The 18,333-nt window shown below is 45.7% G+C and overlaps 1 long non-coding RNA gene across 1 annotated transcript; it reads right to left on the reverse strand.

Annotated features, from left to right (window-relative positions):
• Positions 1-473: 473 nt before the first annotated feature.
• LOC123522383 lies at positions 474-16,177 on the reverse strand. The gene is made up of 3 exons (XR_006680642.1): positions 15,803-16,177; positions 12,320-12,404; positions 474-556 (listed from the first exon to the last, which is right to left on the reverse strand). It is a non-coding gene; the product is annotated as an uncharacterized LOC123522383 (long non-coding RNA).
• Between the last annotated feature and the right edge of the window lie 2,156 nt (positions 16,178-18,333).

Here is an 18,333-nt window from a genome sequence, read left to right on the forward strand (position 1 = left end):
TGCCACGCGCATCTCAAACACCAGCACACACACCTGTGGCGAACTGATGTCAGAAGAGCTTCACAACTCAGAACGGACCTTAAAGAAGGACGAGGCTGTCCACTTCTGCGGGATTCGCCACTGAAAACCTTTTGAATCGCAGTAGAACATTGTCAGACATAGTGCCAGAAGATGAGCCCCTCAGGTCTGAACCAAAGAGCCAAATCCACTGCCGCGGAATTGACTCTTCCTCATAACGACCCTAGAGGCGAGGGTAGAACTGCCCCTGTGGGTTTCTGAGACAGTAACTCATGTTTTGGTTTTTAAATCATTTTGAGATTGGAACTCTATGAGAGTAAAAAGCCTCCTCTTTCTGCTGCAGAGCAGCTGGGACTTCCAAACTGCGGCCCTTGTGGTTGTCAGCTCCAGGCATAACCACTCTGCCACCAGGGCTCCTCCTCCGGTCAGAAGGCAGTCACAACGCACCTGAGAAAGAGCTGCTGCGGCCAAGTGGAACGGACCTTAACAACACAGGTGGGAAAAGTTGTCAGGACCTTCACTGGCTGATGGGATGAGACTGTAAAGGAGAACAGACATCGGTACATGTTCATTTTCAGAATGTGGAGTGCATGAAGTAGGCATCTAAGAAAATCAGAAATCATCAAAAATAAAATGCATAAAGACATATCTTAGGCACTAGTGGCTAACATGGACTGGTATTGGCCATTTTGAGCTTGTATAGTAAACAAGTTTATGCAGTAAGCAAGCGTACTACACCAGGAATGGCAACCCAAGAGGAATGCTGTTATATTCATGGTTAAAAAGAACACCCCAGGGAACCGATTACAAGGATCTACATATAACCTCCTCCCTGGGGGATGGACAACAGAAAAGTGGTTGGTTGAAGGGAGATGTTGGACAGTGTAAGAGATGACAAAATAATAATCATTTATAAATTATCAAGGGATCACGACGGAGGCGGGAACAGGGAGGGAGGGGGAAAATGAGCTGATTCCAAGGGCTCAAGTGAAAGAAAATGTTTTAAGAATGATGATGGCAACAAATGTACAAATGCGCTCGACACAATGGATGGATGGATGGATTGTGATAAGAGTTGTTTGAGCCCCCAATAAAATGATTTTTTTTAAAAAGGGACATCTCAAGATCTACTTCAATAACAATGTTGTCTTTGAGAGGATAATATCTATATGTCTACATGAAACTTCACATAATACGACAAGTATTAAAAAAATACAAGTATTCAAATTTACCACCGACCACTAAAGCTAGAGATGAAACTGAAAAATTCTATCAAATTCTGAAATTGATCAAGCATGCAATCAAGATACATTGGTAATTAATCTCAACTGTTACGCAAAAGTTAGAAACAAAGAGAAGGGAATCGTAGTTGGAAAATATGGTCTTGGTGGCAGAAATAAAGCTGGAGACTGAATGACCGAGGACTTCTTCATTGCAAATACCTCTTTCTAACAAGAATGTGGACTTCTCCAAATGGGAAACACAGAAATGAAACTAACTATATCTGAGGGATCAGATGAGAAAGCAGCTCAAGATCAGCTTCTGGAAGCAAAGATTCGCTATGAATAAGGGCTGACTATGGAACTGAGCATCAATTGCTAAGATGCAACGTCAGGGAAAAGCTAAAGAAAATTAAAACAAGTCCACCGCAATCAAAATAAAACCTTGAGCATATCCCACTTGAATTTAGAGGACATCTCAAGAACACCTGTGAGATACTGAACACGCTGTGGGATGGCACCAAGAATCTCATACATGAAAAAAACCAAAAGCTCCTTCAAAGGACAGGGGGGGATAAGTCCAGAGTGCAGGTCAAAAGAGACTCTGAAACCTGCTCTTGACCTGAAGAAGCTAAAGGAAACAGGAGAAACGATGAGGTGAAAGAGCTGAAGAGGAGATCTCCAGGGGCAGTCTAGAAGGCAAAGTGGAGCCTTCTGCTGAAATATGCAAAGACCTGGCGTGAGAACACCCCAAAGGAAGAGGATGTTCAGCGTATCTCAAAGCTACCTCAAAGGATTGAGGAAAAAAGTCAGGCCTCGGGTTTCCATACGGAAGGATTCTATGGACAAATGTTAAATAATGCAGGAACCATCCAAAGAAGACAGAAGGAATAATCCCCGTACCAAAAAGAACTGATTAATGTTCAACCACTTCCAGATGTCGCATCTGATCAAGAATTGAATCACTGCATGATGAAAAACAAGCTAACGGGAATTGATTGAAAACCACCTGAAGGGTTTCAACAAACTGATGCAGCACTGTAAACACTCTCTAGTCTATGCCAAGAAATTTGGCAGAAAACTATAAACCTAGCCAGAGATCCATATTCATGCTTACTCCAAAAATAGTGACCTCATAAAGGGCAGAAATTATTAGCAACATCATCAACATCTCATGCAAGTGAAACTTTACTGAAGAAACATGTTTAGTAGTTGCAGCAGTTCATCAACAAGGATCATCCAGACATTCAAGACCCAGCAGAGGATGGGGCACATGTGATGCCATTACTCGTGTCAGTTGGACATTTGCTACAAGCAGAGAACACCAGAAAGATGTTTGCTTGTGTTTCATTGACTATGCAAAGGCATTCGACTGTGTGGGTCAGAACAAATTATGGATGATGTTGAAAAGGATGGGAATTTCAGAATACGTAGTGGTGTTCATTTGGAAACTGGAAATAGATCAAGAGACATTCACTCAAAAAAGAACAATGGAATGTCTGTCACATGTTGTAAAATCAGGAAAGGTGTGTGTCAGGGTTTGTGTTAGACAGGGTTCTCTAGAGAGATAAAACCAAATTGCTGGCAATTTAATATATTTATTTATAAAGATAATTAGATATATAACAAGAAATGAACTGCTAAATCATATACAGATAAATATATAATACAAGAAATAAACAGTTAAATTATAAAGCACTACAAATGGCTCAATGCAACTCATGTCCGTGAGAGAGAGTTGTGAGAGACTAGCACTCCTTCAAGTCTAGTCTGCTGCCAGATCTTCCTCTATTTGTAGAGAGAGTTATGCTATATCAGCACAGCAGCCAAGGCAGGTCACCAACCGCCAGTCCCCAGCTCTAGAGATGTCTTAAAGGGACCTCAACTTACAGCGACACAGTCCACAGGCTAGGTGTCCCACAGGCAGTGTAGCCTTTAAATTGAACAGAACAAGCACAGAACAAGCAAGGCAGCTGCACACTGGTCCGATGATCACAGAGCGAGAGACAAGAAAGGCGAGGCTCACCAAGCCATTTATCTCTCTGCCCTTCAGTCAATCCCACCTGTGTTTATCAGCCAGGCTGGCACAACAAACTATCTCAGGGTTGTATCTTTCACTGTACTTATTCAATCCGTGTGCTGAGCAGGTAGTACGAGAAGCTGAACTATATGAAGAAAACAAGGCATCAGGATTGGAGGACGGCTTCAATATGCAGATGGCCCAACCTTGCTTGCTGAGATCTAAGCCCGTGCTGATGAAAATTAAAGACTGCAGCCTGCAGTACAGATTACAACTCAACGTAAAGAAGACCCAAATCCCCACAACTGGATTCATAGATAATGTCAAGATAAATGATGTCACCTATGGACTACATGAAGAATTTACCCGTTTCTCTGTGAAATAAGAAGAAAAGGTGTCAACAATGTTCCTTTGCTGAGATCCACAATCAATGCCCAGGAGAGAGCAATCAGGAGATCAAGTGATGCATCTCCTGGGTGAAGTCACCAGTACCAGAGCTCGTGAAGAGCCAGGATGGCACTTGGCAGACAAAGGTGCCCCTGATCCACGTGATGGTGTCTGCCGTGGCCTTGGATGCAGGTGACAGTTGGACAGTATGGATAAGAACGACGACGGAACAGTTGGTATCTTTGGATTGTGGGGCTGGCAACAAATATTGAAAGGATCCCAGACTGCCAGAAGAATAAATAAATGTGTCTTGGAAGATGTACCACCAGAATGCTTCTTAGAAGGAGGATCGCAAGACTATGCCTCGTGTACTTTTGAGATGTTATTAAGCAAGAGTAGTTCCTGGAGTAGGACATCATGCTTGGTAAAGTAAAGGGGCAGCGAAGATGTGAGATGAATTGACCCGGTGGCTGCAGCCATGGGCTTACGCACAACAATGATGGTAAGAATCATGCAAGACCCAGGAGGGAGTCATTCTGTTGTGCATAGACAGGGTCACTGTAAGCTGGAATCGACTAACAACAACACATGTTCAATGGCACAAACCACAGTGGATTTGGTTTTGCGTTTTGACAATGTACCAGGCAGGGACTGTACCATGTAATCTATACCCCGGCGTTTCGGCACAATTCCACCTAGAGGAGATGACAGTCATAGCCATAGTTCTTAGAGAAACTCGGGTCAATTTGGACTACATTGACCACACCCTGGTAAAAGAGCAGAGCCGGAACTTGATTTCTAGTGTTTCCTTCTGAGTCTAACTCTTAACCACCACGGGGCTTACAGGCCGGCGCCCTCAGTTCCCAGCGGTCTCTGTCCACTGCGTGTCCGTCCCATGGACACCTCCTCCTTGGTAATTCGGCAGCGCACCTTGTGCTCATCCGTGGGGCCCTCGCAGCAGCAGTGAGCAGGTGCTTGCCGCCGGACACCTCGTGAGGGTTGGCCAGTAGTGGTGTGATGAAATGTCACCTATTGATAAAAATGTCCCAAAGCTTCATTCCGTCAGGTGGGATCCCATGACTCCTGGTCTGAGCGTGTGACTGTAGCAGAAGCAGGGCCTCCAGAGGCCACCTAAGAATTCAAGGGTGAACATGACGGGTCCCTGTCCTCAAGAAGTTCTCCATGTCATCTCGGTGGTCGCTGTGGAGGGCACCACGGGCGGCAGTGGAGGGAGAACCAGCGGCGTGTGAGTCGGAAAGCAGCCACTGACCCTCGCCTGTGAGTGTGGAAAGGCTGCATTGAGAAAAGTTGGATTAAACTAAGTGCTAAAGGGTTGCGAAGGAGATGCAGGGAGGCAGACTGGAGATACTGCTTCATGACGACAGTATAAGGAGCCCCTTGGTGGAGCAGGTAATGGGCTCAGAGTGATGATCTACTTCAGAAACCTCAGCCATTGAAAATCCTATGGAGCACAGATCGACTCTAATACCTGTGAGATTTCCATGAGTCAGAATCGACTCAGCAGGAACTAGTTTTGTGAGCGGTCAACGATGAGGTTCACGAGTGGTTTAAAATATGGGATTGGTGTTGTTGATAGGCGCCATCGAGTTGGTTCCAACCTGATGCACAACAGAGTGAAACCTGGCCCCGGTCCCGTGCCATCTCCACCCACGTGCCTATGCCTGAGCCCAGGGTGGCAGCCACGGTGCCAATCCATCCTTCGTGATCTCTTGACAGCTGCGTCCATGAGCACTGATTGTGGATCCAAGCAAGACAACATCCTTGACAACACGAACCTTTTCTCCTTTGATCAGGATGCTACCTATTGGTCCAGTGGTGAGGATTTGGGTTTCTTTATACTGAGTCACAATCCGCACTGAAGGCTACAATCCTCGATCGTCATGGAATGCTAAGTTGATAACCTGAAATGTAAACTCCCACCTAATCTGCAATAAATAAACAAACAAAAACAGCAGCTGGTTTTGTTTTTGTTTTTAGATGTAATGGGTCAGTCCAGGAAGGCAGACAGAGCTACATCCCACATCCTTCATCAGTGTCAAGATGCAGAACATGGATCAGACCTAAGGCTGCATTTCAGGGGATGACGGCTCCCAGGGCTCTGTGCTTGGGGCACGAGACACTCTCCAGCCTCCAGCCCCCCGACTCCTCTCCCAACAGTTCCGTTCCCACAGAGGACAAGAACTCCCATTTGCGGAGCAGCTACTTAATATGTCAAATGCATCACAAAGTTCTGCTCTTTTCAGAACAGGGATACTGGCTGGTGTCTTTCGAGAATGTTCATTTTGTACCAAGAGTTCAGGAACATTTGGAACCTCTCAACACTCATGGCCATGAGTCAATTCCAACGCATAGCCACCCTCTAGGACAAGGTAGAACGAACGCCTGCGTGGGTCTACGACTGTAACTCTTTATGGGAGTAGGAGAGCCTCGTTTTTCTCCTGAGGAGTGACTGGTGATTCCAAACTGCTAACCCTGTGGCTAACCCAGTGCAAAACCCACAACACCACCAGGCTTCCTGGAGGGAAAGTTAAACAACATCATCAAATGGATAGTGGGTATGTGATCAAAATGCTAAATGTACATACATCTGCTCGTAAGGTCGTATTTGAAGAGCTATTACACCATCACCACATGATTAAAAATTCAGGAGGTAAAAGAATGGACACTTAATCTCTTCTCTCACCATCCAGCTTCACTCCCTGGAGGCAGTCATGAGGCCTCTTTTCTTGGGAAGCACTCTATACACGATGCTGCTATAGGGTACCACAGAGTCGGTCCTGGTGCATAGCAACCTCACATGTCACCGAACGAAACAGCCCAGCCCTGCCGCATCCTCACATTGTTGCCATGCTTGAGCCTATTGTAGCCACTGTGTTCATCCATTTTGTGGAAGGCATGCCTCTGCCCTACATTTTTCTTCTGCAAACTGCCCATCCCACATGGACCCGCCACGTGGTTATGAGCAAGAATATTTGTCAGAATGAGACCCAGCCAAGGCGACTGAGTTAGTTAATTGTGCCAGCCTGGCCGATAATCACAGGTGGTGCTGGTTGAAAGGCGGAGGAATGAATGGGTGGTGAAGTCTCGCCTTTCTAGTTCTCGGGTCTCTTGTTTTGTGATGGTTGTATCGGGTGCAGCTGCCTTAGCAGTTCCCTGCTTCAGCTTGCAAGATTGACTTCCTACAAGACATCCCCAAGGAGAAGCCGCATGGATCTATCCCGATGCAGCCCTGGGTGCTGGAGCAGCCGTGTGGAGACCCTTGCCAATGCTGAGATGCTTACACGTTCACGGACTCAGCTTTCCTCCTGCAGTCGGCATCATTGCCTCTGTTTTGTGAGGTGGAGGACTTTGTGGACTGGTGTTGGGTTAATGGGTTAATGTTGGACTTGTGGGCTTGGGCAGCATTGGGTTGGGATGTTTTCGTGATGCACCTTTTCTTTATATAAAACTCTCTCTTATACGTGAGTCGCTGTGGATTTGTTTCTCCAAAGTACCTAGACCAATACAGCAACTGATCCCGAACTAGCTCCTGTTGCAAGCTTTGCCACATGGTGCTTTGTTTTGTAAAATTGAAAAGATACGAAGGTAGGAATCTGATCTAAAGGGGTCATCATTCTTCCCATGATTCCCAAAGACTCAAGAGGACCCAAATATGCAAGGCGGATAGAGAAGCTGAATCAGGCAAGTAGAGAAAGTTAGGAGGGAAGAAGAGTCCCAAGGCAGTGACATCTGGGTTCTTTGGTGTGCTGTGGGCCCAGCTGCTCTCCTCTGTGTTGCTTAGAACCCTCCAGCACCCTTAGAAGACGGTTTCCTCTTCAGTGTGAGCTGGTTTGACCTGGATTTCTGTTACCTGTTGTTACCAGACGGGTCCTGGACTGTGGCCAAGCGGTGTCTGACCCTGCAATGGTTGGTTTCCAAAGCCGTCTCTTGGGAATATTACAAAACGAAGCCAGAAGGCTGTTTGGGCTCTGAATTGTGGGTCAAAGGGCAAATGCGTGATGGGGCCAGCCGGAGGGCTGCAGAGGCCAAAGCCTTAGCGTTCCACCAGTTCACAGCACAGGCACCAAATTGGGGGGATGTGCCGGTGCAAACTCACAGCCTGCTTCTCTCACAAGCTTAAGACGTGATTTAGAGAAACAAGACGTTCTTAGTCTTGGCACAGGGCCCCCCTGTGAAGGTGTGGAATGGGAACTCGCCAAAACTTAGGCAGGGTTTTTTACCTTCTCACCCGACCTGACCTCCCCTCCCCTCCCTTCCAGGAACCTCAGCTGCCCCCAGGCTGGGAATCTGGAAGCCACTTTTGCCTTGTGATGTCTCTTCCTTCTCAGCGCTTTTTTTTCCTTCCCATTTTCACTGCCAAGTCCAAGTGATATTACCTCTATTCCTAATGCTCATGCACCTGCGACTTCGGACAGCATGAAATGCCCTGGCTCACTGTCAACCAGAGCCCACATCCACAGAGCGCCCCTCTCTGACTCCTTCTTCACCAGCCACAGTACAGGGCACAACCTCACATGGACTGTCGGATCCCAAACCGGGCTCCTCCAAGGGCTGCCCAGGGGACCCGAGGCAGGTCACCATACCTCACTTTGCTTGAACCTTTGTTTCTGCATCTGTCGAATAGGACACATAGCAGTGCTGTGGTGAGAATTCAACAAAAGTGTTGCGATGTCTTAATGTTTTCTACTTTCTTCTTGGGGACCGGATATTCGTTGCAATGGCTACACAGAACCTCGCAGACAAAATTCACAACGAAAGGGTTTAATGGAGAGGTTGACAAGTTGTAACGTCAGGTAGAAATGTTTACCAGTCTGTGCTACAGAGTCACAGGTCTGCTAATAAAAGCCCCGTAGGGCATACTGTCTGTACTCTGCTGTAAGCCTCACCTCAGCGGCATTCAGCTCAAGGTCTGTGGGTCAGTGAGCCCAACTTCCTGAATTAAATACCCAGAGGTACCCCACGCCAGGAAGCCTCACTTAATATTACTATAGGTATTACATTTCTGGAGTCCATGCAACAGATTTTTTTTCATTTTTACATTATCGCACTGAATGCTCAAACCAACGCTGTAAAGTCAGTAGTGTTACTCTCATTTCACTGGTGTCCAAAGAAAGTAAAAGAAAAAAATAAGTAACGTGCTCAAAGCCATGATACTGAACCCCTTAGCAATCCTACAGGACAGAGTAGAACTACTCCATAGGGTTTCTTCAACTTAATATTTACAGCAACAGATAGCCTCATCTTTCGCCTGCCAAGTGGCTGATGGACTTGAACTGCTGACTATTTAGTTAGCAGTTCAATGCCTAACCTACACCACCCCAGGGGTCCTTTAAAGTCATGATACCACCGCACTGCCATTGAGTCAACTCCAATATAGCGTTTCTGAGACTGTGAATCTACAGAAGCCGACAGCCTCATCGTTCTCCCACCGAATGACTGGTGGGTTTGAACCACCAAAATTAAACCTAGTTCAGTGTGACTCAAAAGCCTGTGCTCTTAATCATGAGCTTTCTAAGACTCTTGGCACAAACTGCCGAATTACTTTCCAAAAAGTTGTTCTAATTTACACTCCATCAGCAGTCTAAGGGCATCCCCTCACTCTTCTCTCTCTCTCTCTACCAGGCGATTACTAAGCATTTTTGTCTGGTGGTAAAATAATGCGTACCTATAACAAAACATTGTCATCCTAATCCTCTTCAGTGTAGAATTCAGTCACATTAATCACATTCATCTGCCATGCCCTCATTACCACCAACTATTCCCACACGTTTGTCATCTCCCCAAACAGAAACTCAGCAGTCCTTAAGTAATAATTACCCACCCACTCGAACCTCCCTAGTCCCCGATAACCACTAAGCCACTTTTGTCTCATGCAGCTCTTTTCTAACTATTTCATCAGCCCAGCAACATATATCATCTACGCTTTGTGCCTGACTTATTTCACTCACCACAATACCTTCAAGGGGTATACATGTCACAGCATTTTTCAGAATGTCATTTTTCCTTGTGGCTGAATAAAACTCCCTGGTATGGCTATATGACCTTTTGCTTATTCAGTTGTCTCCTGATGGACACTTGGACTGTTTCTACCTTTTGTCCATTGTGAATAGTGCTGCCATGACCGTGGGTGTACGTGTTTCTGTTGAAGTCCCTGCTTGCAAGGATTGCAAGGCATTTGTACTTGACCTTCTGTGAGTGGACTTCTTGTGTACTCGCCATCTAACGGCAAAGAATACCACTGGTCACCCATCGGTCTAGCTGAATCTCTAGGGGCAACGGGGTGCTTTCCCGACACGCATCCCATGTGAGAAGGCTCTGAATAAATGCCAATTCTATAGCATGCTTTTGTTATTACTCACCCCCCCTCCCCAAAAAAAGTCACTGCTGAGGCTGCTTATGGAACCACAGACCTCCTGGGATTTGGCGCTTTGGTTTAGAGCAATGGTTCTCAACCTGTGGGTCACAGCCCCTTTGGGAGTTGAACGACTCTTTCACCGGGTTCGCCCGATTCATAATAGTAGCAAAATTACAACAATGAATTAGCAATGAAAATAATTTTATGATAGGGGGGTCACCACCACATGAGGAACTGTCTTAAAGGGTCACAGCATTAGGAAGGTTGAAAAAACACTGGTTTAGAGGTTTAGGATCATGGTTTCATGGGACAGCCCAGTTAATGGGCCTAATCGTAACGTGTTTAGTCTTTCTGTTTTGCCTCTTAGTTTGTTGTGAAGTGCCAAGGATCGTAAAAGCTTGCAAGCAGCCATCCAACTTTGGTCTCTGGATGTCTGAAACACAGAGAAAGAAGTAGAGCCAGGATTTGGAGGAGAAAATGGAATGTGTGGCTAACTAACCCTACACTGCTGTCTCCTCTGCTCTGAGACCAGAACTGAATGCTGCCCAGCTACCATTACTGAACATGGTGATCAAAGATTCTAATGAAGAATCCCAATCAAAAGGAGGGCAATATAGAACAGAATTCAAATTCTCTTGGACTTCAGACTTTCTGGAGCCATAAAGGTTGGATGCACCCCTGACACTGGGGTCCTGTGAGACATTTTACAACTTTAACCAAAAGTCTTCCCTGAAGTCTCCTTACAACCGAATAATAGTTTTGCTTAACTAGTGAAAAATGCCTGCCTAGAGCATTAAGCTCTTTTGAGAACCACATGAGATTAAATTAATAATGGCAACTGGGAAGCTATGCTAGCAGCCTGTGGCCGTAGCGGATTTGCTAACGAGGGAAGATCAACTCAGAAGAGTGAGGATGGTTGCCCAACTCAGAGAATGCCATCGATGTACATGAAGGGTACATGTAGACACGGAAAAGGTCGGAGGGATCCTGTGGTACGGGAGGCAAAGAGCCCTCTAGGCCTGGACCTCCTTCTGCTCTGCCTGCCTGTGGGCTGGAATCTAGAGAAGTGTGTTTGGAGGTTTGCGGGTGCGGGTCACACGAAAGCTGCATGTTCATGGGCTGTGATAACAGGGGCAGTCCTTTCTCCATTGTTCACCTATGTTTCCATATTGCAAGCTTCTTTGTTCTTGTATGCTAGGATATTGTTCAAACTGGGTCAGTATCTAAAGAAGAAGAAGAAGCAAGCACGCAGCAGGAGTGCTGTGCTTTGAGCATAAATGTAGCACAAAAAAAGCAATGATTTCCAACCTGCTAGATAGAAACTCTGCAGTTGGATTATGGGAGGAATTGTGGGTATGGACAATCCCTTTTGGAAGGCTGTGCACCTCTCCTGGAAACATCTAGAATGTATTTTCCTAATAGTCTTGAAACCAGGTTTCTTCCAAGGCAGTGTTTTGGATTGAATTGCATGTCCCCAGAATCTGTGTCAACCTGGCTGGGCCATGATTCTCAGTGGTTTGGCAGTTATGCAATGATGTGATCCTCCTCCATGATGTGATCTGATATGTTCTGTCAATTCATTATAAAGGGATTCTGTTAGGATTCTACACCTTTATTCAGGTCACAGCCCTGATCCTATCTATGTAAGGGGAAATTCCCAGGATCACCTTTTATCTTACAAGAGATAAGAGAGCAAAGACGCTGAGAGAGGCAGGAGACTAACATCAAGAAAGAAGAGGGAAGAGCAGATCACAAACTTTGGACCCACAGTCTCTGAGCTGAAAACTTCCTAGACCCAGAAGAGCGAGGAGGCAGATGTAGCTCTCCAAGGGACACTGGGTCCAAAGCAGAATGCTGGATTGAAAGGAGACAAGGGCCTGCCTTCTGAGCTGACCGAGAGGGAGAGCCTTCCCCTAGAGCCAGCTCTTTGAATTTGGACTTTTAGTTCCTAAACTGTGAGGAAATAAATGTCTGTTTGCTGAAGCATTCCCTTGTGGTATCTCTGTCTTAGCAACACTAGATGTTCATTGGTTAAACAGGATGGTTATTGCCCTCTTCTCACACCAGGCTTCTCTGAACTCCATAATTTAAACAGGACTCTAATGGCAGAAGCCACCACCTACTCTACACAGACCACCTGCTAGTGTTGTCCACGGGCCTTGTCACTAAATCTTCACAGTTGCCATAGGCAGGGGGGTCTGCTGCAGGTTTGCAATGTGGAAGCTACAGTCCAGGGGTCCTGCAGAGGTTCAGAGGCCTGCAAATCAAAGGCTAGGCCCTTGTCCTCCCCCAGCTCACCCCATGGAGACTTCCACCAAGGTCTCATCTCCTTCATAGTTGGCTGTGCTGCATGCAAAGGGCACTTCTGTTGAATCACAGGCATCTGAAAAAAAAAAAAAAGTTGTTTTAAGAAAGGAGGAAAGGCAAACCTGAAGTGGACTTGGAGTCTTAAGTGACTGTGTTAGTCTGGGTACTTTTGAGAAACAAATCCACAGAAACTCATGTATAAGAGAGAGTTTTATATAAAGGTTAAGTGCACATCAAGAAAACATCCCAACCCAGTGCTGCCCAAGCCCACAAGTCCAACATTAACCCATATGTCTGACACCAATCCACAAAGTCTTCCTCCATCTCACAAAACAGATGCAATGATGCCGACTGCAGGAGGAAAGCTTAGTCAGTGAACGTGTAAGCATCTCATCGCTGGCAGGGGTCTCCACATGGCTGCTCCAGCACCCAGGGCTGCATCGGGGTAGGTCCATGCAGCTTCTCCTCAGGGATGTCTTGCAGGAAGTGAGCCTAGCCAGCTGAAGCAGGGAACTGGCTAAGGCAGCTGCACCTTGGTCTGACCATCAGAAAGCAAGAGACCCGAGAACTCAAAAGGTGAGGCTCACTGAGCCATTTATCCCTGCGCCCTTCAATTAACCCCACATGTATTTATCGGCCAGGTTGGCACAATAAACTAACTCAGTGACAAACAAGTTCATTTCAACCAAAAAAGGAAGAAGAAGACAATGACGATGATGGTGGCATCTGAAGTGTAGGCGGATCCCACCACCATCTCTGGATACCTCCTCTACACAGCCTGTGCAGATGAGAAGGCCTTCCTGGACCAGTGACCTTCTCCTCAATGGACCAGGTTCCTCAATCCATGCCTGGCTTAAATTACTCTCCTCAATCAACCATCAACACGTGCTTAGGGAGCCAGCCTCACAGCCCAATGGACACACCTCATCACTTGTTTTTCTTAGTTTATCAAAACAATACAGCTGGAAGGCCCCAAATATTTCTAAACAGAGGCTGTGGCAAAATGTAGTTCTCCATATTGTGTGGCATTCGGAGAAGATTTGAATGGGCAGGGGCTCCGCTGACAGGCTCAGGGGCTTGTGGTGCCACCCCGCACCACCCCTCCCCCTCCCCCTCGAGGGAAGGGCAGGTCCTCAGGTGAGAAGACACTCAGAAAGTGGAACAGAGGAAGCAAGTAGAACAAAATGCCATCTCCCCTCGGCGTTCTGCTTGTGTGTAGAGAAGGGATGGGTGATCTCAGAACGAAGGTTGAAACAGCCTCCGCTCTAGCAGGCATGAGTGGGGGGGGCTGAACCCTGTGGATATAGCTCCCTCCACCCTTTTTGGGAAACAATGTGCTATGACGAAACACATTCAGAAGTTGAGTGTCTCTGAGAGCCCAGGCAGTGTACTGGTTGCGCGTCGGGCTGCTAACAGCAAGGTTGTTAGTTTGAAACCACCAGGTGTTCTGAAAAGGATTTCTATTCCCGTAAAGAATTACAGCCTCAGAAGCCCACTGGGACAGTTCTACACTGTCCTTTTGTGTAGCTCTGGGTCGGACTCGACTGGAGGGTAGTAAGTTCGATTTTAAATTCCCCTTCATCTTTTGGGGGGGTTAGTATAAATGGTATTGCTTTCCTGATTTCCTTTTCTGAGCTCTCTTTGGTAATGTAAAGGAATTCAACTGATTTTTGAATATTGATCTTGTATCCTGACACTTTGTGGAATCTTTTGATGAGTTCCAATAATTGTCTTGCCCAGTTATTGGGATTTTTAAATTTACAGGATCATCTCATCTGCTAATAGAGTTTTACTTCTTTTTTTGCCATTTGAATGCCTCTGGTTTACCAGTTTTGTTAGTCTGGGTTGACTAGAGAAACAAATCCAGGGAGACACTCATACATGTATAAGAAGGAGCTTTATATATATGAGCAATTGAATATTGAGAAAAATTTCCAGCCCAATCCAGATCAAGTCCATACGTCTGATATTAGTCCATAAGGCCGATACCAATCTATAAATTCCTCTTCAGACTTATGAAACACATACAGTGGTGCTGGATGCAGGAAGATCACAGGACAGTGGGTGGAAAGTCTTGTGGCTCTAGTGGCGGTGTAAGCATCTCCACGGGGGTCCTCCAGCTCCAGGGCTCTAGCATAGCTCCACATGTCTTGTCATCAGGAATACAAAGCAGAGGGTTGGTGTGTCTCACCTCCAGGGAGCTATTTATCTCCTTCCCACCTCCAAATGAGGCCATCAAGCTGCAACCTGATTGACAGACTAGACTCCACCCCTTCGCAAGTTGACAGGAGATTATATAACTGCCACACCAGTCTTGCCTTTTAGCTCTGGCTAGGCCTTTCAACCATATATATATACACACACAGTTTAATTAGCACTTCATCAATGTCATACAATTCAACCAACTCAAGAACAGTTGTACAGTTACCACCACATTCAATTCTAGAAAATTTTCTTCTTCCTTGTACTCATTGTTATTCATGTAATTATCTTTCTATTGTGGCAAAATTACACACAACAAAACATTCTCCAGTTCAACAACTACATGTGTAATTCAGTGCCATTGATTGATTACACTCTTCATGTTATACAACCATTATTGATATACTTTCCCAAATTATTCCACCACCATTAACATAAATTCATTTCCCTCAAAGCAAAAACTCTTTCTCCTTGACTCATAGTAACCATTGTTCAAGGTTGGTTTCTTTTTTTCTGTTTTCGAATGTTCTTGATAGAGTATTCAAATGCCATACATTTCTATGGTTAAATAGTTTTAAAAATGAGTTGTATATACATCATCACGATCAGTTCTGGTGCTCCCTCCCCCTTCCTGCATTCATTGTTTGCTCCCAAATCCTCCCACCCTCCCCATCTCCATCCCGTGTTCCACATCTCCAATAAACCATTCCAGCAGTTCTTGTCTTTATGCATCTATTCTTTCTGTACTTCACAAACTGGGAAACCCAACAGAAATGAGGAAAAGCAAGAACAAAATGGCAAGAAGAAAATAATAATAAGATAAAAATAAAGAAGAAGAAAGAAAAGGCCACTACCAGTCATTAAAAAGCCAGAGAAAAAATTTCTGTCATGGAGCAAGCCAGAAATACTTGAGCCTAGAGCAAATTTAGCTTCAGTCAAAAGGGAAATCAGCTGACCAACAATCGTATTATGGCATGGTTTGATCCACTATAATCAAGTTTACAATAATCTCTGTCTGATAGCACAGCTGCTTGAGACCCTTGCCTGTGGCCAGAGGCTTAATCAGACTCCTTACTCGGCAGATGGATTTGGGGCTCCCACTGTCTTCCATAGCCTCCCACAAATTGGGTGTTTACAATTTAAGCTCTGACACTTTTTCCTTCATCATATTTGGATTTGCATTGTCACCTTTGGGTCACAAAGGCAGATGTGCTTCTTCCATGTGGACTTAGCTGAGTCCTCGCTTAGATGGCTGCTTGTTTGAATACAAACCTTTAAGCCCCAGACACGATTCCAATTGATAGCCGGGTACCATCTGCTTTCTTCACCACATGCTATCTTCAGTGCACTCATCTTCGGTGATCTCTTCATGAAGGTGAGTATCGAGCAGGGCCATGGTTTCAGGACTAATTGTTCTTGGATTTCAGCTAGAGTTAAGTGGGAATCCAGAAGCCATCTGCTTGTACACAGTCATGAAAAACTCTGGTTGACTTTGGAGGTCCTATTATGACAAAAAGCAAACACCCACAAGATCAACAACAGCAACAAAAACCCCAAAACCAAACAAACAAAAGGCAGAAAAACAAAACAACTAAAGAAAGAAACAAACATAACCCAGCACACGATTGAAAAGGTGTGGTGATAAAGGGCACCCTTGTCTGGTTCCCATTCACAAGGGGAATGCTTCCTGTCCCTCTCCATGGAGGGAGATGTTGGCACTGGCTTTGCACATGCACCCTTTTTATGTTGAGGGATTTCCCCTCAATTCCTACATTGTCCGGGGCTTTTATCGAGAATGGTGTTGGATTTTGCCAGCTGGCTTTTCTGTGGCAATTGCAATGATCATGTGGTCCTCTTCCTTTGTTTTATTTAGAGGGTAGATTGTGTTGACAATTTTTCTAATATTACATCATCCTTGCTTACTTCCTTGGTGCCCCTGCCTGGGGCAAATGGTTAGATGCTTGGCTGTTGACCAAAAGGTGGGAGGTTCAAATTTACTGGGAGGGGTGACTTGGAAAACAGGCCTGGCCATCTACTTGTTTTAAGACCGCAGTCACTGAAAATCCTAAGGTCACAGGCTTCCTCAGATACAAATGGGTTGCCAGGAGTTAGCGTCCATTCTACAACAACCGGACGAGAGTCTCATTGGTGGGTACTCAACCAGAAACTGACATGGGCTTGGCATTTAGTAAATTTGGGGATGAGGGCTGCAAGTCACATTTTTTAAATGCCATATAGGCTGCTATGTTAATCAGTGTGTTTATTTCTTCATCTAACACTTCTAGATCAAATATTATGTATTTAGATATTGTATCTGATCTCAGATGTCCTAGGGAAATTAAAGTATCAGTGTTTGGGCCTTGGTGATGCAAGCACGTTGTGACTGAGTGTTAACCTGAACGTTGGCAGTAGCACCACGGAAGAAAAGCCTGGCAATGTATGTGTCACCGCCAAGAGAGCACCGGGGAACAGTTCTCCTTTGTGGTACCCGTGGTCAGTCAACGGCAATGGAGAGGACTGAGTCCAATTGCAAAGGAGGGAAACAATGACCTCCCCTTGCCCTTTCCTGCCTGCCAACAGAAACCGTCAAAAGTCCCCAAATTTCAGGGAGAAGAGTGGGCATTCCTTTGCCATGAGCAGCCTCGGGGGGTGTACACTACATTTGATTAAGGAGAACAGCCTGTTTCTCACAGGGGCTGTGTCCAGCTCTGAGGTCTCTAGTCTAGTGTGTGCTCCAGCCGTAGGCAGCAGCCTGCGGTGCCGTGAACACGCGATAAAATAATCTGACCTCACCGGAGCTGACAGCTGGAGTTTCTCATGGTCCTTCCTGCCTGGCAGAAAATTGCACTGAAAAAAACTACAATTGAAAAGCTCCCAGCTTTGGTTATACGCACCTTCTATAATTTGCAAGTTTTTCTAATAATAGCCACCCGCCAAATGTCAGATACTCTTGCTAGTTACATAATTTATGTTACTGCTAATCTTCACCACTCTGCAAGGTAAAATGTTGATGGCTTTATCTGCCTGTACAGAGGAGGCGACCAAGGCACATCAAGTTTGTAACCAAAAGGCCACCAGCTTGTGAGCTGCATTTGAATCCCGTTATGTGGGACCCTCATAGCCACCCTAGAGGACAGAGTAGAACAACAGATTACATAACTACCACATTCCTTATTCATTACGCTTTTGCTTGAGTAAGAAAAGATTGAAAATATTGTGGCCCGGGTCATAGATACCTTAGTTGTCGAAGAGGCATCTTTGATTTTTGACATATTAAACATGATGAATGGGAAAAATATGGACATTGTTGTCTTGCAGGGTAGAATGGCCCATAGGCCTTGTGAGCTTGTCAATGCTTACAGAAGCAAACTGTCTTAACTTTCTCCTAGGGAGTGATTGACAGGTTTGGACTGCCAACCTTTTCAATAGCAAGTCAATATTTAACAAGGCTCCTAAGAGCTATTAACTTACATAACTTGAGCAAATTATTTTATTTTGTCTGAGGCACCGATGTTAAAAATCGATGACAATGCCCAGGATTGTCGATGTGCAGGACGGTCGGAAGGAATCGTAGCCAACATGGGGCAGCTGTTAATGGGTGCCATTGAGCTGGTCCTGACTGGTGGCAGACCTACCTACGACCAAAGGAGCATGGCCAGGCCCTGCGCCACCTCACAGTCATCGCCAGGTGGAGCCCATTGTGGCCGCCCTTGTCCATATTGCCGAGGGCCTTCCTCTTGTTTGCTGACCCTCTACTTTACCAACTATGTCAGGGCCGGGTCCTTTCTCCCGCCCCGCCCCCC

The sequence above is a fragment of the Echinops telfairi genome, unplaced genomic scaffold (assembly GCF_000313985.2).
Source record: "Echinops telfairi isolate 266 unplaced genomic scaffold, ASM31398v2 ScPeMD7_7400;HRSCAF=8409, whole genome shotgun sequence".
Taxonomy (NCBI): Eukaryota; Metazoa; Chordata; class Mammalia; order Afrosoricida; family Tenrecidae; genus Echinops; species Echinops telfairi.